The sequence below is a fragment of the Ctenopharyngodon idella genome, chromosome 9, assembly GCF_019924925.1.
Source record: "Ctenopharyngodon idella isolate HZGC_01 chromosome 9, HZGC01, whole genome shotgun sequence".
Classification (NCBI taxonomy): Eukaryota; Metazoa; Chordata; class Actinopteri; order Cypriniformes; family Xenocyprididae; genus Ctenopharyngodon; species Ctenopharyngodon idella.
The window spans coordinates 24,460,620-24,479,592 of NC_067228.1; the positions used below are offsets into that span (position 1 = coordinate 24,460,620).

An 18,973-nucleotide genomic window follows, 5' to 3' on the forward strand; every position below is an offset into this window, starting at 1 on the left:
TTGTGACAACATCAGACAGTCTAATGCCAGACAGCTGTCTGAATCCATTCAACTCTTGCGTCAAGTCATATTTTCACTTCATTTAGTCATATAGACTAAAAACTGAAATATGCTATGGATAAATAACCTCGAACATCAACACAATGGCATAAAAGAGCACTTAAAAGCTTATTCAAACTGCCTCAGTACACATAATCAGAGAAAAAAAAAAAAAAAGTATTATAATTCTAATCTGAAACTAAACCATGTAAACAGTGCTTTATATTATCTCAGTGGATGTATGCGCTGATTTGGTTGACAGCAGTGCTTTAATTGCTTTTAAGTGCATCACACTGAGCATATTTGCCTTAAGTCAACATTTGCTACTGTGTACTTCAAAGAAGTATGGTGATAATTTGTTAATGCACAAGCCCAAATGACAGAAAACATCAATGTTTAACAAAACATTAATTTAAGATTTTCCACAGAATTCATCCTTCATTTTACATCAAACATCCAAACACAAAAGACTACATCTCTTTGTCAATGAAAGAGTTTGCTTGCTTTAGAAAAATGTACTACAATAAAAGTCTCATTCACACCATCGATGGTCCATTGCTACAATATGTTTGAAGGGGGAAAACTGCCTCATTTAATTTATATGTTGATTCCCTCTACGATTCAGACATCAGGCAAATAATATACTATATCAATTTATTTAAAAATATCTTTTTTTCCTAGGTGTCCAGTAGAGTTTAGTGCCTTTTGGGATGGTAATGTAATTTCTGGAGTCTGAATCTCAAAGGTTAATTTATATGTTGGTTCCCTCCGCATTTCAGGCAACCCTTTTTGATTCAGACATTAGGCAAATATATTGCAATCCCAAAATGCACCAATTCCTACTGGAATGCAATTAATAAAACTTTGAATGAACTGAATATTGGTACAGGAACTTTAAAATATCCTCTCCACTACTTTCAGAGACACGTCAATCTTTCTCTAGTCGTGCTTTGATGGTGGTTTGAAATGACATTACCCAACTTAAAAATCTGTTGAAAGCATAGGAAACAAAAATTATTCAGCTGCTACATATATTCAACTTTAACTTAGACTCTGGGGTATTCATTGGTCTAATTCAAACTAAAATCTCTCAAACCTTTGACATACACTTAAACTTGCCCTTTGGCATTTACTGTGGATCTGATACACAAATACACTTCAATAATGAACAGAGACATATTATTTTCATCAGTGACTGAAAAGCTCAACTGAAATGTCAGGCAGAGCTTTTAATAATACATTAATGTAAACATAAAAGCGGCATTTCCAGCAACACCAGTTCTATTTATTTAGAACCTGACGCATATTTCAGAACAATATCTCTTCAGCTCTGAGGCAGAATGCTAGAGGTAGAGATTGTTATTGCAAGTTGTTTACTACTCGCAAGAGAACTATAGAAATCAAAGCCTTTATATAAGTGGGAAAACAATACATCACTTCCTGTCTGTTGTCATAACAACAGTGTAATTCTGGGATGCTACAAGTTATACACCATTTGGCTGAGATGAGGAGAGTGACTTGTCACCATGGCAACAGCCTGAGAACCAATCAATGTTTTAGCCTGCCTTACAGTTTTTCCAGTGCTGGTGAGTTCTCTTTCCCCCTTAAGAAAACCCCTCCCCTTCTGCACCCAAGATGTGCAAATAACAACCTGGCCCACTAGGAAGACAGGAAGAAAAAGGGAGAAAAATCAAGGAAAAGTGATAAGGAGACCAAAAACAATACCAGCTTAAGCTGATAGTTGTTATTTTGAACATGGTAGCTGGTTTTATTTTATCTTTTAATTAATTATTAATATGTTTACAATTCAGTTTTTTTTTTTTATGTAAAATGATGTCTGTAAATATTATTGGCTTATGTTCAGATATTTTTATTGAACACTATCAGTATTAATGCTTCACAAATGAATTGTAGTAATGTTAAAAAAAAAATACTTAAAAGTAAACATTACCCAGGAATTTAAATAAGATACATATTAGCATTGAAGTAGTATTTTTTAAGCATTACTTAAAGGGTTAGTTCACCCAAAAATGAAAATTCTGTCATTAATTACTCACCCTCATGTTGTTCCACACCCATAAGACCTTAATTTGTGTTTCGAAGATGAACTAAGATATTTTTGATGAAATCCGATGGCTCAGTGAGGCCTGCATTGACAGCAAGATAATTAACACTTTCAAATGCCCAGAAATGTACTAAAGACATATTTAAAACAGTTCATGTGACTACAGTGGGTCAACCTTAATGTTATGAAGCGACGAGAATACTTTTTGTGCACCAAAAAAACAATAACGACTTCATTCAACAATCTCTAGTGATGGGCGATTTCAAAACACTGCTTCATGAAGCTTCGAAGCTTTACAAATCTTTTGTTTCGAATCAGTGGTTCGGAGCGATAAAGTCCCATGAACCATTGAAATTTTGAAACATTTCGAAACACTTGTGATGCAACAAAGCCTCGTTTAGTGAAATCACGTGACTTTGGCAGTCTGATACACGCTCTGAACCACTGATTTGAAAAAACAAAAGATTCGTAAAGCTTCGAAGCTTCATGAAGCAGTGTTTTGAAATCGCCCATCACTAGATATTGTTGAATGAAGTCGTTATTTTGTTTTTTGTTTTTGCGCAAAAAAAAGTATTCTCAACACTTCATAACATTAAGGTTGAACCACTGTAGTCACATGAACTGTTTTAAATGTCTTTAGTACCTTTCTGGGCATTTGAAAGTGTTAATTGTCTTGCTGGCCATAGAGGCCTCACAGAGCTATCGGATTTCATCAAAAATATCTTAATTTGTGTTCTGAAGATGAACGAAGGTCTTACGGGTGTGGAACAACATGAGGGTGAGTAACTAATGACAGAATTTTCATTTTTGGGTGAACTAACCCTTTAAGAAGATTTTACAAAGTGTGAGCATAATTTACTTGGAAAAAAAAAGCAAATAAACTTAACTTGAGAATTTCTATTTAAATCCACAAAGAATTGCGTGTAGCCTTTACTTGAAAACATGCCATTTAATTTAAGAATTTCTGAGTGAAAATTGTTTCCTAGCTTTTTTTCTAGTAAATCCTACTCTACTTTTTTTCAGTGTAGTTGATTATAGTTGTATATATTTGAATGTAGTTGAATTGCAGTTTGAATGAGACCAGCTACCAGCTGGTTTTTGAAACATGAAGACTGGTCAACTAGCCATTGACTGGCTTTGACCAACTAATGGCCAACCTAGACCAGTTAATAACCAGCTTGGATCACCTAGAAACCAGCTACCATGTTTCAAAGCTACCAGCTTAAACTGGATTTTTCAGCAGAGAAAAACAAGAGGGGAAAAAAGATATGGATGATGAGAGAGAGAGAGATCATTTTATTAAGCCATGTTTGCCTTCATCCATGCATGGGTAAACTTGTAGCACAGTTCAGACAGGCTTGTGTTACAACAAGGAAAAAGAAATCGATCTGGACCAACACTCCACAACAACTCTCAGCACCCAGTCGAAAAATTCATCACTTGGATGGAGAGACAGAAAGAGATAACATTACATGAAATTTCACCACTGGAACAGCCTGGGAAAATTACTTTCAGGTATTACTCCATCTCCATGCAAAGAGCATTATTCAACACCAGCTGTCTTTGAAGAAAATAAGCTGTCTTCAACCTTTTTCCAATCACTATAAAAAACCTCAAATCTCTGTTGTGCTCTCTCTACCTTCTGATGGTACCTTCGGTACGTCCCATTGCACTTCAGATCATGGGCAACGAGTCGTTGTCTGCCTCGGGTGTAGATGTCAGTCATGATGTAGAACAAAAGGCTCTACTGAACTTGCGACTCTTCATGAATATTTTACACAAACCGCCGAAAGGCCCGCAGAGAGAATGTCAGCAGAATGAAGCTCGTCCTGTGTATATACTGTATTATGCACGTGATATGTATGTGCCTTGCTCATTAGAAGGAAAATGGCAGATCAATGTAAACAGCTGTCCAACTGAACAATAACAGACAATATGATGGGCTTGAGTACAGCCTATGGGGACTGTCTCTGAAACTAGCAGCCTTACTTGAGAGCACAAAGAATGACTTGGGATAAAAAAAATAAAAATAAAAAAAAAAAATTGTGAAAAGCCCAGATCTATGCTACAAACAGCCCCATGTGTCTGCATCTAGGTTAACTACAACAGCAGCCACTATAGGCACATGGTGATCCTGAAAATGCATCACGCCACTATGCACATGTCTGCAATAAGTGGAACACTGGGCAAGATTCACAGATGACAGAATAAGGTAAACACCCATCCAGCTGGAAACAAAACCAACTGTGTATTACATGATGAGCTAAAAACAAAATGAGTTAAATCCTATGAACAATCCCTTATTTAAAACAGCTACTCTCTCACTAAAAGGGATAGTTCACTCAAAAATGGCAATTCTGCCATTTACTCACCTTCATGTCATTTCAAAACTTTTTTTTTTTTTTTTTTTTTTGTGGAACATATGAGAAGATATTTTGGGAAATGTCTTGGTGTCTTGGAAGTCAATGGTCACCCAAACATTACACCCAAATGTTCCACAGAAGAAAGAAAGTCAAACCGGTTTAAAAACAGAATTTTGTGTCAGTGAAAAAAATAGATGACTCTTGCTACTGTATATTTAAATGAACACTTCTCTCAATCTTCTTTCCAAACTTTTACGATTTTTAACACAAAATAACATTTTTAAAAATGTTTCAGCTGCTTTGGTCCACATTACGAAAGTCAATGAGACCCCAAACTGAAAAAGTTGTGTGTAATTAATCCATATCACTTGCATATTCCAAGTCATCTGAAGCAAAATTATCACTTTGTACGGAACATCCTGAAACATTCAAAATCTCTCTCTTTTTTTTCCTCAGCAGAGCGACATGAGGGCGAGTAAATGATTTCATTTTCAGGTAAACCTGAAGGACTCCTATATTTGCATTTGAAATGAATGCAACAAAGTGCATTGTGGGTTTGCTGTCAGATTCGGCATAGTTGACTTTGCCCCACTCTTGAATAACAGCCTCTTTACAAAACATTACGCTGTGACAGTATCACAAAATAATCCATGCTGAAATGTGTTGGACTGAAATCACCAAGTATCTCGCTAAAAATAAACATCATCAGCCACTCTTTCTTTAGACTGGAATCAATTGGAAGGATACTTTTACCATTAGACATTCTAACTGGAACAACAATATCCTTCTTCCTCCTCATTATTCCAAGATGACAAGTGGCCAAGTTGCTGAACGACAAGCAGACGTTGTTGAAGCATTCAAGTGTTAATGAATTCATAAGTAAGTTCTGAAAGTTATGTTTTCATGGTACATTAAACATTTATTTCAAAAGATAAAGGAAAATTGATTTATGCATTATATGACCCCTTTTAAGTTATTCTAAGGTCAATTCTAATCACATTTTCTTTGCTGATTTTAGGGGAAAAGCTGCAGAATGGATTTAAACATGGCAAAGTGTTTGCAAAAGGTCTGAGAGTGCTAGCTCTTAATGGTAGCTGAAAACATAATGAAATTGGCCAAATTATTTCATAAATCAAGGGGTGAGAAATGTTTAGAACTGTGTGAATGAGGGATGTTCAAACTTGTTCTGTGCGAGCATATTCTGTGCTGGCCAAGCTATCGCTCACATACACACTGTAAACCCTAACGCTCAAAATAATGAACTGGTTTGAGTAGGACAAACTTAAACACATTAGTTCAGTCAAATTAACTTTATGAATATTTAGCAATTTCTTTTTCTTTCAAGTTCACAGAACTGATATATTTTAAGTAAACTGAATTGTTTTATTGTTTTGAGTTTTATTAACTTATTTCTTTTAATTTAGACAAACATAATTTTAACTGAAACTGAATAGCTAAAATTAAGTGTTACATAATGTTTTTTTTGTTTTGTTTTTTTGCACAAAATTAATTTTAAGTGGGAGATTTAGTAGTGATTAATGTTGTGTTAGGCTAATTTAGAAGAGTTTCTGTTAATGTTGGTTTTTGGAGAGTTACCATCATGGTGGTGCATGCGGCTTGGGTTTGAGAGCAGGTATGTTAAATGCTTTATATTGCTTCACTCATTCAGCGAGTGCTATACCATGCTATTGCTAACATGTTAGCAAATTAGCATTTTCTTAGAATTAGCTTGTAATAGCTAGCTAGCTAGTTTTACACAAATACAAATGTTTACACTGAGGTTACATCATAATTTTAAGTTAAATGCATGAGTGTACTCAAACATTAAGTTAAGAACAATTAAAATGTATAAGTATAAAATAAAAATCTGCCAGTTCTGCTTACTTAAACTCTGAATTTCTTATATTAAACATTGAGGCAACTGATTGCCTCAATTTTTTTCTTTTTAGTTTTGCCAACTTATTCAGGTTTACAGTGCACATTTATTTCTATCCCACACGAACACATCCGAGAGCTGCAGAAAGAAGCCTCAATAATCCTTCCACACACTACACTAAACTCTGAATAACAACATCCCATTCATTAGCTCCCTGCAGAGCACTTGCAGGTGTGGAAGGCAGCATCTGACAGGTAAAATGTAGAGCTCCTGCTCCCTGAACAACCACTTACTTCTGGAACGACAGCAAGAGATCAGATGCCAGCTGAGAGCTTTGGGCAATGGAGATAAAGGAGCATCCTACTAAAGTGTCCATTTCTTATTCCGCTGCAGTCACCATTGTGGAGGTCTCCCAGGCAATGGTTGCCAGGTTAAAGGGACAGACAGTTGTATAGAGAAATGCAAGAGGCTGAATGGAAGGGTGGGTGAGCGTGCAAGAGAATAAAAGAGAGGAAAGGGTGACGGCGTGTGTCAGTGTAAGATAAAGAGAACGGACACGTATATTTGAGAGAGAAGGCTATGTGCGTTTGTGTGTGTGAACGAGAGAGAAAAGGGAGTAAGAGTCTATGTGTGTGCGGTTGGACTGAGTGATTCAGCGGACAAGGCGATGGCCCTGTTAAACCTTGTTAATCTTGTTGAGAGCTTCTGCTCTAAATTCCATTAGCACTGGACCGGCTTTCTCCTTCTGCTGACCTGAATGATATTAGCAATGTTATGGGTGTTTGTATGCAATGTGTACATAGTCATGTGCAAACCAATGTGTGTGTCTTTCAGTCTGGCATTCTTCATTTTTGTCCACTGGCGGTTCGCTCTAAACAATGACTAACCCTACAGCAGCCCCACTGTGTGTTACCATTCAGAGTCAGAGATGAGATAACAGAACAATCGTGGAGTCCAACACAGCAGCCAGTCAGCTCTACGAACACCATGACTACAATATACATGCACAAAACACAGACAGCATTTTCTGAGACACATTGCTTAAAGGATCATTTACTTACCCTCACGTTAATCCAAACCTATAAGACTTTTGTTCATCTTCGAAACACAAATGAAGATATTTTTAATGAAACGAAAAGAGATTGAAGAAGAAATCCATTTGTATTCAGTTCCAGGTATCTGAAGAGGAAAGATTGCTTTATATGATGAGCAGATTGGGCTTTTATTCACAGTACGGCTGCACGATTAAAAAAAAAAAATCAATTGTTGATTATTCCCTTGAAATTGTAACTGTGATTATTAATTACGATTATCACAATCACATTGAATGATGTTTTGAATAGCTTTATACCATTGTTTGAAGCAACTGCATGCCATATTTTATGTAAAAATAAAAAAGCTGAACACACTCCTGAAAATATTTTATTGCTTTGCTATTGCATTAAAGGGATAGTTCACCCAAAAATGAAAAATTCTGTCATCATTAATCACCCTCAAGTAGTTCCAAACCTGTATGAATTTCTTTCTTCTGCTGTACACAAAGGAAGATATTTGGAAGAATGTCAGTAACCAAACAGGTCTTTTTCTCATTTTTGGGTGAACTATCCCTTTAAGCCTCAAATGTCAACTATACATTGGTTTGGTTTATTCTTTAAATAAAATAAAATAAACATATGCATGTAATAATAATAGGGACTTTCACACCATGTTGTTCTAGGAACTTAGGGTTTTTTCACACCTATGGATTGTTTGTTTTGTTACGAAACAGGGACTAAATTTGTTACAATGTTGCATTTTCTTCTTGGTTCCGTTCGCTTTCACACGGCAACATTTCAAAGCGTACCAAAATGTGTTTATGCAAGTCACATGAGAGTACAACTGCCCTCTTATTGGTCAGTTTTTTTCCATTGTCACTCATCAAAATGATTGACAAGTTCGCTCCATGAGCTTATTGTGGCTTTATCAGTAACTGTCGAGACAGACAAACACTATACAAATGTAGCCGTCATTACTGTTGTTAAATTATAGACTACATTTGTATTAATGCTGCGGCAAATTCAAACACGTTCTCTCTGGATCTCCCAGCGCTGTCTAGTAGGCTGTGTCGAGACCATATATGAATGTTATAATGCAAGTAGAGCGAATGAAGGCTTCGTCGGGACAGCACAGAGAAGCACAATTACAAAACATTTAAGATGAAGAGACACTCTTTGGTTTTTAACTATGGTAAATAATGTGCTCACTCACAGAATCAGACACTACTGCTTTTTATATAACACATTTCCCGTTATGAATTACGATATCGTTTGGTTCGTTGGGTTGGATTGCTTTCACATCTCAAGCAAACCTCTCCAGAGTTCGTTTGAAAGCGTACCGAGACCACCTCTTCAAGGAGGTCTCGGTATGCTTGTTAGGTACACTTTTGGTGCGCACCCGAGTGCGATTGCTGCATTCACACCTGCCTAAACAAACCGCACCAAGGAGGATAAGAACTCTAATGTGATTCAAACGAACTCAATGAGGAAGGTGTGAAAGCACCCTTAGTTATAGAAACTAGCCACCAGGGGGGTTCTCCGAGAACTAATGTTCCCCTAGGGCCATTTTCCTGGTTGCATTCACACCGCCAGTAGGAACTCTGAAGTGATGTAAACTACGCTTGTTGTTGTGACTTTTATTTTGACGGCGCTGAGAACAGCTCAGCAAGAGCCTGAGCACCCAGTGCTCGCATTCTTCGTCTTCGTTAGTTTACGATCTGTTCAACAGTCTAATACGTTATTAGGTAGAACTGTTATACAAAGAAAGTAGACAATATATGAAAAAGTATTAGCTTTTGCTGTGTGGTTGATGCCCAATGTCGCTAGCTGAGCAGAAATACTTAATCATGTTTCGCTTGGTCTGCTTAAAGTTGTGCTGGATTTTCTTCTTAGCGTCAGGTTGAAAGGTCCATCTATCACTATGTTCCATGTTTCTAGAGTTATATAGACTGTACACTGCTTTTTAAAAATGGCGGGTGCTGGTGTTTCACATTTGTTCGACCCATCAGCGTACACTTACATCACTGGTAGTTCCTTATGTGCTGGGTTAGACCTTTTACACTCTAAAGTAGTTGTGATTCGCCTCTCACAAAGTAACATGCTCTAAACATACCTCTTAAGCACGCAGAATAATGAAAATGGATTTTTTTTTTGTAATCACGCCTTTGAACAATTACAAAATCAAGGCATCTGTAATCGTAATGGTGATTAGAAATTCGATTAATTGTGCAGCCCTAATTCACATATAAACACTGATCAATGCACATACATAGAGCACATGTGGTAAACAGAAGCTCAAACTTGCTTGCTTGAAGCAAGGAACCAATGAGGTTTGTAATTCCATTAACAATATTTGATGTTCTCTACGCGTTGATCAATGTTTATATATGAATAGAAACCTAAATTAAATCTGTTCATCATATAAATCAATCATGTCTCTTCAGAAGACTTGGATTAAAAACAGTGTGATTCATATGGATTTCTTTTACAATGTCTTTTTGAACTTTGAAGTGTCAAAGTTTTGTCCTCTGAGGGACAAAATGATCTCATATTTTATTAAAAATATCTTCATTTGAGGTTTGGAAGTTGGAATGAGATCAGGGTAACAGATGGTAGAATTTTCATTTTTGGGTGAACTATCCCTTTAATGGTGCTTTTCTTGGTGTTTTTTGTAAGTTCTTTTGGGGGGACATGGTTACTATAAACTCTAAAGGCCAATTCATACTGCACCGACAGACAGACAAATGGCAACAGACACTTTATTGGGTTTTGTCAGATCAGTGTGTTGCTTCTGTTGATGTCTGTCATCTGCTGATTGAACCTGTTGAATCAGTGTTTGTCAGGTTGTGGAATGTCTGAGCAGTGACAAACTGTGATGTGCTGTTCGCCTTGGTCGGCCTATGTCGGTACAGAATAAATTGGCCTTGAAGTGGTAGTTCACCCAAAAATGATATTTTGAAGAATGTTGGTAACCAGACAGTTGAAGGTAGCCATGGACTTCCATAGTAGGAAAAAAAAAATACTATGGAAGTCAATGGCTACCGTCAACTGTTTGGTTACCAACATTCTTCAAAATATCTTCTTTTGTGTTCAACAGAAGAAAGAAACTCATACAGGTTTGGAACAACTTGAGATTGAGTAAATGATGACAAAATTTTCATTTTTGGGTGGACTATCCCTTTAAAAGTACAGACTTGTGTGATGATTCTTCAGCATGTTTTGTTCCACTGAAAACAATAATAGCATATGGGTTTAGAACAACATCAGGGTGAGTGAATAATCAAATTTAAATTTTGGGGTGAACTACCCCTTTTACGACTGCACTGCTTTGTGTGTATGTGTGTGCGTGCGCGTTTTTGTGATTTATGAGGACTTTGTATAATGACATGGGTATTACACTGCATTATGACATAAACATGAAATATGAGGACATTTCATGAGTCCTCATATTTAAAATAGCTTTAAAAACATACTAAACAATGTTTTATTAAAAATGTAAAAATGCAGACAGTTTTCTATGATGGGTAGGTTTAGGGGTAGGGGTAGTGTAGGGGGATAGAATATACAGTTTGTACAGTATAAAAACCATTACGCCTATGGAATGTCTTCACTAAGATAGCAAAACAAACCTGTGTGTGTGTGTGTGTGTGTGTGTGTGTGTGTGTGTGTGTGTGTGTGTGTGTGTGTGTGTGTGTGTGTGTGTGTGTGTGTGTGTTACTGATAGCGCATGTGATTGAGTGCAATCATCATTACCAACATAATCACCACCTTAGAGCCAATGCAGCTGACTTCAGATTATAACTGGCCTACTCAATTACACAAGGAAACACCAGCCCTGTACTGTTCGAAATGCTATAGAGTGGAAGTGTGGAACACACCAATCTAACATTTTCAAAAAAAAGTACATTGCATCAGCATGGGGGCTAACAGAGCACTCTATGCTCTTGGCACACAGTCAAGCTGAGAGGCCCCTGAGTGAACCCCTCCAAACTCACTCACTCACTTTTTTTTTTTTTTTTTTTTTTTCTCACAGACAGGACAAAGGGTTTCTTAGGTTTGTGATAAAAGCTAGAGACTTCAAAGAATACACAGCAAGAAAAGTCTAAGAAAAAAAAAAAAGACCAAAAGCAGCGGCATTTCACACTTCTGCTCTGACAATTCATCATCATCTGCTGTTCATTATTTTCATTGTTTCATTAGGGGTCCTTTTACCGCTGATTGCTCTTGATTGTGCTGTGGGTGGATCTGTAATCAATGGGCCTCAGGCACAATCGGTCGTTAGCATGTAAATCTGAGCAAACAAATGAAGTGAGTACATAACGTAATTATGTCGGAGCCTTGGCTTCACATTACATTTGTCCTAATACACATGTGGGGCAAGCATATTCTTATGCACACACACATATAAACAAAACGAGCTTTTAAAAGAGCTGGGTGACCTCTGCCACCGACTTTGTGTCCAAATCAAATGCTTTGGTGATTTTCCCAGGCTGCTCTTGGGGATGATACAGAGCATCTATTGAGCTATTCTTGGCTTGGCTCTGAACAGAGTCTCTGACAGTCCACTGGAGCAGAAGTGGATAGAGTAAAGACAGGCCTGAGGGAAGAGAGGGTGCTATCCGCCATGTACAAAATCTAGAAAATAGGAATAAACGGAAAAAAGCAGGAACTGTAGATAAAGCACTATTTACTGAGAGAAATATGGAGGAAAGATACAAAATATATACATTAAGTGTGTCATTATCCCTTACAGCCAGAAAATAGCATCTAGATTAAAAAAAGTTAATAAAAAGGTTCAGCACATGAAAAGAACAGCCCTGTTTGTGTGTTAAGATCATGTGCTTTTGGCTGAATCCCGCTTATAAAGACCTCTGAGCTTGTGAGGCTAAAATTTAAGGCAATGTCACAGATGGGCATGATAATAAATTAGAAGAAATCAATGAGGAAAATGAAATTTAGTCAGACAAATTTGAAAGGCATCATGAAATTAAAATTGCAGTGTTTATTATAAATTATTTATCCTTGCACATCACACAGAAGTCACACAGAACAGAGTGAAATGTTATTTCATATAAAGTAGAGTAAACTGCATTTAATAAATGCGACAATGTCATTGATATGACAACTGAATACAATAAAAAAAAAAATATTAATGCCACAATTTTAATATTCATAAATAAGGATTTGTACACATTTGTTCGTTCACACGTAAATAAATTATGTTTTAGTGCTGTCAATGCATCAATATTGTATGTTTCAGTGTCTATGGAAACATACACTGTAAAAAATGAATGTAATTTTAACAGTAAAATATTGTAAAAACGCTACGGAAAAAAATTGTAAATAGGTTAACGGTAAGTTCCAGTACTATATACAGGGAAAAACTGTAAAAGCTCTTACCAGACATTTTATGTAATTTTCACAGTAAAATGCTGTAAATTTTACAATTTTTAGAAGTAAAAAAGAACAAATCAATGTATAATTTACAGTCAAAAAATGTAAACTGATATTCCCACAATTCCCTGTGTGACACTCCACATTTGAAAGTATTTTGTTTAAAAAAATCATGTTTCTTAATAGTTTTTGTTATCAGTTATGTACATTAGGGTTTTATGTTACATCTTCTGTTGTTTAATGAATGTTTATTGCATTATGTAAGTGTTGTGGGTTACCATGATGGTGTTTTGCGTTTGCGTGAATGACTCTTTGCACCCTCTTTACATTAGTATATACTTCAGCCAGTGGAAAAGCTATTTGTGATGAACTTTGATTCTCTATGTGGCTTTCTCTTTTACCACCTGCATTATTATGGTGGTTGTCAGTATATGTTAAAGGTACAAAACAGATTTTAGTAGTAGTGTGCATTGTTGAATTTACTTGTTTACATTCAAATTTTCTTGTTTGTAAATTACAGTTTTATACTGTAAAATTAACAGTTTGTTCTGTAAATGTGTTTACAGTTTTTCTGTATTTTTTACAAAATTATTCTGGCAACCATAGCTGCCAAAATTATTTTGTAAAAACTACGGAATATTTTTTACAGTGTAGCTAAATGTGGTAGAACGACACTTTACATAAAAAATACGATTACTCATGATATCACTTTGGTCTAAAAGTTAAATAAACTTATATATTTAAAAAAAATAAAAACAATAACATATTTCATATGCCAGGCTTTACAGGGTTAAATTCATGTGCCCTCATAATCTTTGATCAAAATATCTTCCTTTCCTGTCAATCAAATGAGATTGACAACGAACAATCAATTGCCGATGGACAAAATCCAATCCTGCCCTGCATTTTTTCTTGTTCAAGAAGCTGTTTCAGATATATATACACACATCACAATAGGGAAGAAAATACGATCACAATCCATTTCGTGCTGACTTTAATGATACAATGCACCAGTAGGACGAATTACAACTCCTGATTTAACTAACACCAATGCCAAATCCAGCAACATCTTCAAGATATAAATGCCCATTTCTCTTCTCTGAACTGATTCCTCCAGTGATTTTCACTGGGGATAAGAGAGAGACAAAGATCTAAATTGGCTTTTCTCAGATTAAAGCGTTCCTCCTCAGCCAAGTCCAACATGACGACTACAAATCAACACCAGAGTCTACAAGCAAACATTAGCTTAACCGTCATCTGTTGCTTAAACCATCTGCTGACCCATTAAGAAGCTTTGAATTTGACTCCAACTAATAAATGAAGTTTTCAGAAATTATACTTTACAAATGCAGCTGAGGGGAATTTTTGAAAGATGGGATAAAGTGATAAAATTACTCCAGTTCAAGCTCAATACCTCTTTTTTTTTTCTTTACTTGAGAGAACATTGTGAAACCAAACAAAGACAGACACCCATCTCTCACATCCACAGCAAAGAACACAGGGTGGTGCATAATTTAAACCATAAATCTCAATAGCGTGGCAGAGGATCAGTAGATAGATGTACAATATGCACTGGGGAATATTTTCCCTGGCTCTTATATCAGTACATGACTCACCAAACATCTGCTCTAATGTATCATATGGAGTACAAGCTTATAGAGACATCCAAAGTCTTTTAAAAGCCAAGGATGTATAAAAGATGATGAGCGATGTGCCTATGAGACAATTACAATCTGACAGTATTCTTTCACACGCACAAAGACATGATGCTCGCAGAAGGTAGAAAAATGGATCGGAGATAAATATGAGATAAGAATGGAAAGCTAATTCTAGACCAGCGCAAGAACAGCCCGAACAAAAGAGACAGTGGATGAAATGGAAAATACATAGTCACAAAAAGGATTACAGACAAACTGCATGAAAATTTCTTGCCTCTTGTGAACAGTATACGCTCTATATAAAGTATACACTCTGAACCTTTACCATCCATTGAACCTTTCCATTGCACTAAAGGTTCTTTATACTGGAAAAGGGTTCTTTAGATTTTTTAAAACGTTCTCACTAAGAAAAAAATGGTTCTTTTAAGAACTGTTCACTGAAAGGTTCTTTGGGGAACCATAAATGAGTGTTCTATGGCATCACTGTGAAAACCCCTTTTTGGAACCTTTATTTTTAGGAGTAGTTAATTCTCTGCATCAAGAAAGTCATGGCAATGGATATCTGAAAAGCATTTTTCTGCAAATGATCCTCACATAAATATGTATTATGATTTTAGAAATGTTTTAGAATTGAATACTTATAGTCTTATTGATTTTATGATTGGATAATATGTCCAGCCTCAGAAAGTCCCAAGTGTTGCTGCATGGAGAAACTATGACTGCTAGGCAGAACAGCAGTGAAATGGATTAATGGATTTTTCATTGACTTTCTCTTGCTCTCCCACTCACCTCTCTACATGTCTCTTTCCGTTCTCCCCGCTCTGGCCTATAATCACGGGTTCTTCTTTCTGCAGTACCCAAATCTATTCATTCTTTGCATCACTATCTCTCTTTAGAGCTTCCACTCTCCCTCAAATCAAATACAAAAATGTTTGGTGTGCTGCAGCCTGACTCAATTACACATGGATCTCTGAGGGGTACTGCTGCTTCCTCCATCCATCTATTATTACATAATAGTCATCATTACGGAAAACAGCGCTTGGCTTTCATACAAGTTCACTCTCTTCACACTTTTTCCACCCCACCCATTTTTTAACCTCCCTTTTTTGTGCATTGTTTCACACAGCTGTGCCAGATGAGAACATTTCTTGTTGTGACAATTTTTTTTAACAGTATTTTCCTTACAAAGTCATGCTTTCTTGTTTATGAAAAAAGCTTATTAGTTTCCTTGTTCACAAATGTTTCATAATGGATGGGTGGTTGGACAATGGCCAACCGTAGAATACATTAATTCTCTATGGCACATTAGAGGTGTGCAGTAAATCAGGGCAGCAATAAAAGCTTTTAGAAAATTTGAAAGTGTTTGTTGTTGTTTTTAAAATAAAAGCTCTGTTTTCCATCAGAAAAGTAGATGTTTATACCCTTTTTAATTATTGATGTGAAATCCCATTCTGTCCAAAACAGAAATCTGCCCCCAAAAAAAGTTACATAACACTCATTTACATACACTGAAAAATAAATAGTGAAGGATTTACTTTGAAACAATTTTCACGCATAAATTGCTAGTAAATTTCACAAATAATTACAAAGAAACAAGTAACACATTGAATTAAACATGAACTTTGCAGTAGAAAGACTGAAATGGTATTTTCTTGTAAAACAGTAATTTTGTTTTATTTCCAACTTTGAAAAACTGATTTTTTTTTCACAGTGTAGAGATAGAAAGCAACCTAATACAAGGAGGGAGGATGCAAACTCTTTCAATACATGCGCTCTTATTAAAATATTTTTTAACTCCAAATATTGTTGAAATTAGTAGAAATAGATTAGGTCTGAAAAAAAGGTAAGTAGGCTTGAAGGTTTTCAACACTACATGTCTAAACCAAAAGCCTTTTCTGAGAGCCATTTCAAAGAGCAGGAGTCAAACCCAGCTGCTGAAAATATAAAAGACATACAATAATGTCAAAAGTCTGAGGTACAAGGCTACTGCTTTCAAACCATTGAATTGTATATTGAGTTCTTTAACATGACATTTGAAGAGTGTGGGTTCACTCATTATTTTCTCATTTTTCAAATTATTCAAATCATTGACCACATCTATCAACATCTAGTCAAATCTTAAACTGAACACTTCACAGACCATTTTAGGCCATTTGTGGGCATCATTTTACCTTATAAATTACACAAATAAACGAACGGGGGGGGAGATGCAAAACACTGAAATATTAAAGTTTTATAATCACTTCCAATTTAATATAACGTTGTGAAATGTCTATCTAGAAATATTTTACTAGTAAAGTGTGGGTACAGGATCACAACAGAGACGCCATAACAAAACAATAAGCGAGTTCTGTCGTGAGGAGCACGTGACTTGTTCCACAGCTATCGAACACGCGATTAATCCCGCTTCTTTTCACGGCGGATACCTTAATAAGTGTTCATGAAAAACGTTTCTACACAACCAGGCAAGCACTAAAGCAGTGCCTATTGTGATTGCAGCTTGTTGCTGCTCCCATGACACAGTACTCAGCTGTTATGTACACTATTGGAGAAAAACAACAACCCCATACGGCATAATGTATACAGCGCGAGAAACAAAAGAACACACACAATGGGCTGAACAATGGCTCAACGACAACAAATACGCTGGCAAAAAAATGTTATCGCGTATAGATAAAAGTGGCAGAAAACATCTTTGAGACAATATTCTTAAAGCATTTTTCTGTTGTACTGCATTTTAACAACGTAATTCTGTCCATCGTAATCAAACGCATTGTGGACAAAGGACTGGACAAACCCTCCAATATATAGCATAACCTTCCAGTGTTTAGCATTACCAGCAATACTCTTGAAAAAAATATTGAATTACTATTATTTTTAAACGCTATATTACGGTTTGCAAACTTCTTTGATTACAATAACAGCGCAAAATCTTGAATAACAAAGGACGTAGACGGGGAAAATAACAAAACTTACCGTTGTGACGGCTCGAGATCAGTGTTTTTAACTGCTTACACAAAGCGCTGATAACTCAGTTTTAGCATCCTTTGTGGCGAAGGTTTTTCCCATTCCGAAGCATTCAGAATCCGGTTTGTGATCTAACAAGACAACTGGTGTGTCACGATGTTAAGCCTATAGTATGGAACTGGTTGACATAATTTGTTTAAACAAGTCCAGATGCTTTCAAACTGATTCGGGATCATGATAAACCTGCCTTTATAACATCCCTTCGGATTTCCTTTCTTTCTAGTTTATATCTGATGGCACTCAGTGTTTTCATTTTGATTCACATGCTCCGTGTCTTTGGAGTGTACCATTCGCCAAGAGTGGGGGGAGGTGCACAAAGGGGGCCCTCAGTGAATGAAGCCAAAGTATTGTGCACCCCATTATTAGTTTTTTAAAATGATCCATTCATAAGGGTATAGGCTACTAGGCCTATAAATTTTGGATGTGTGAAATTTATTGTAAACAACGTCACTGTAAGTGGGCAAAGTAAAGGCAAACACAAAATTTTATCTTAACGAAGATAACCTTCTAACAACGTTGTGACAACAAGCAGAAAAGGTTAAAAATGACAATTTGTGGTTTGGTGAATGTTGTCACAACACTGTCACAATGTTTCTGTTTTCCTCTGTTGCAACTCCACTGATGTTCTGTCCTCGTGATCTACACAACCTATACGGTGTGCTTCACATCACGTCCTGAAGTTATTTTAAATTTTAAATTACTGACGGTCTGTCTCAGCTAACAAATGTTGAAAGAACATTTTGCTAACATTCCCATTAAACATTCAAAACCTCCAGTTTTTTAAATTCTTTTTTTGTTTTTGTTTTGTTTTGTTTTTTGGTCAAGTGAACATTCCATTTTATAATTTTAATTTATGTTTAATTTCCATATCAAATAAATTAGATTAGTAAAGACCTAATGATGTAAACGATTTTGCACTTTTATAAGATTCACAGGCCAATTTAGGCATGTTAGTTTGCGATCAGGCCGGATTCACAAAACATTCTTAAAAATAAAATTCTTCTTAACTGCTAGCCTATTTTCTTCTTCTTAGAAAAAGTTGGACTGGGGGTGGGGGGTCATTTTGCCCCAGGGGACATCATTTTCAGCTATCCTGTTACCCTTCAAGGTCCCTGCTGCCAATAAGCTCACTCACTTAAAGGGATAGTTCACCCAAAAATGAAAATTCTGTCATCATTTACTCACCCTCAAGTTGTTCCAAACCTGTATGAATTTCTGCTGAACACAAAGGAAGATATTTGGAAGAATTTCAGTAACATATCTTGCCTCCCTTTGACTACCATAGTATTTATTTTTCCCACTATGGTAGTCAATGGGGGGCGAGATCTGTTTGGTTACTGACATTCTTCCAAATGTCTTCCTTTGTGTACAGCAGAACAAAGAAATTCATACAGACTTGGAACAACTTAAGGGTGAGTAAATGATGACGGAATTTTCATTTTTGGGTGGACTATCCCTTAATGATGCTGGGTTAAAAACCCAACTACTAGTATATTGTCACGTACTGGCTTGATTTG

At 36.2% G+C, this 18,973-nt stretch overlaps 1 protein-coding gene across 1 annotated transcript in view; it reads right to left on the reverse strand.

Moving 5' to 3' along the window:
- tmem198a (transmembrane protein 198a) overlaps window positions 1–17,740 on the reverse strand; it is a 28,853-nt gene extending 11,113 nt beyond the window's left edge. The window contains exon 1 of the mRNA XM_051906757.1: window positions 17,406–17,740. The gene's annotated coding sequence lies outside the window, so the exon portion shown is untranslated. The remainder of the gene's footprint in view (window positions 1–17,405) is intronic.
- Window positions 17,741–18,973: the final 1,233 nt, after the last annotated feature.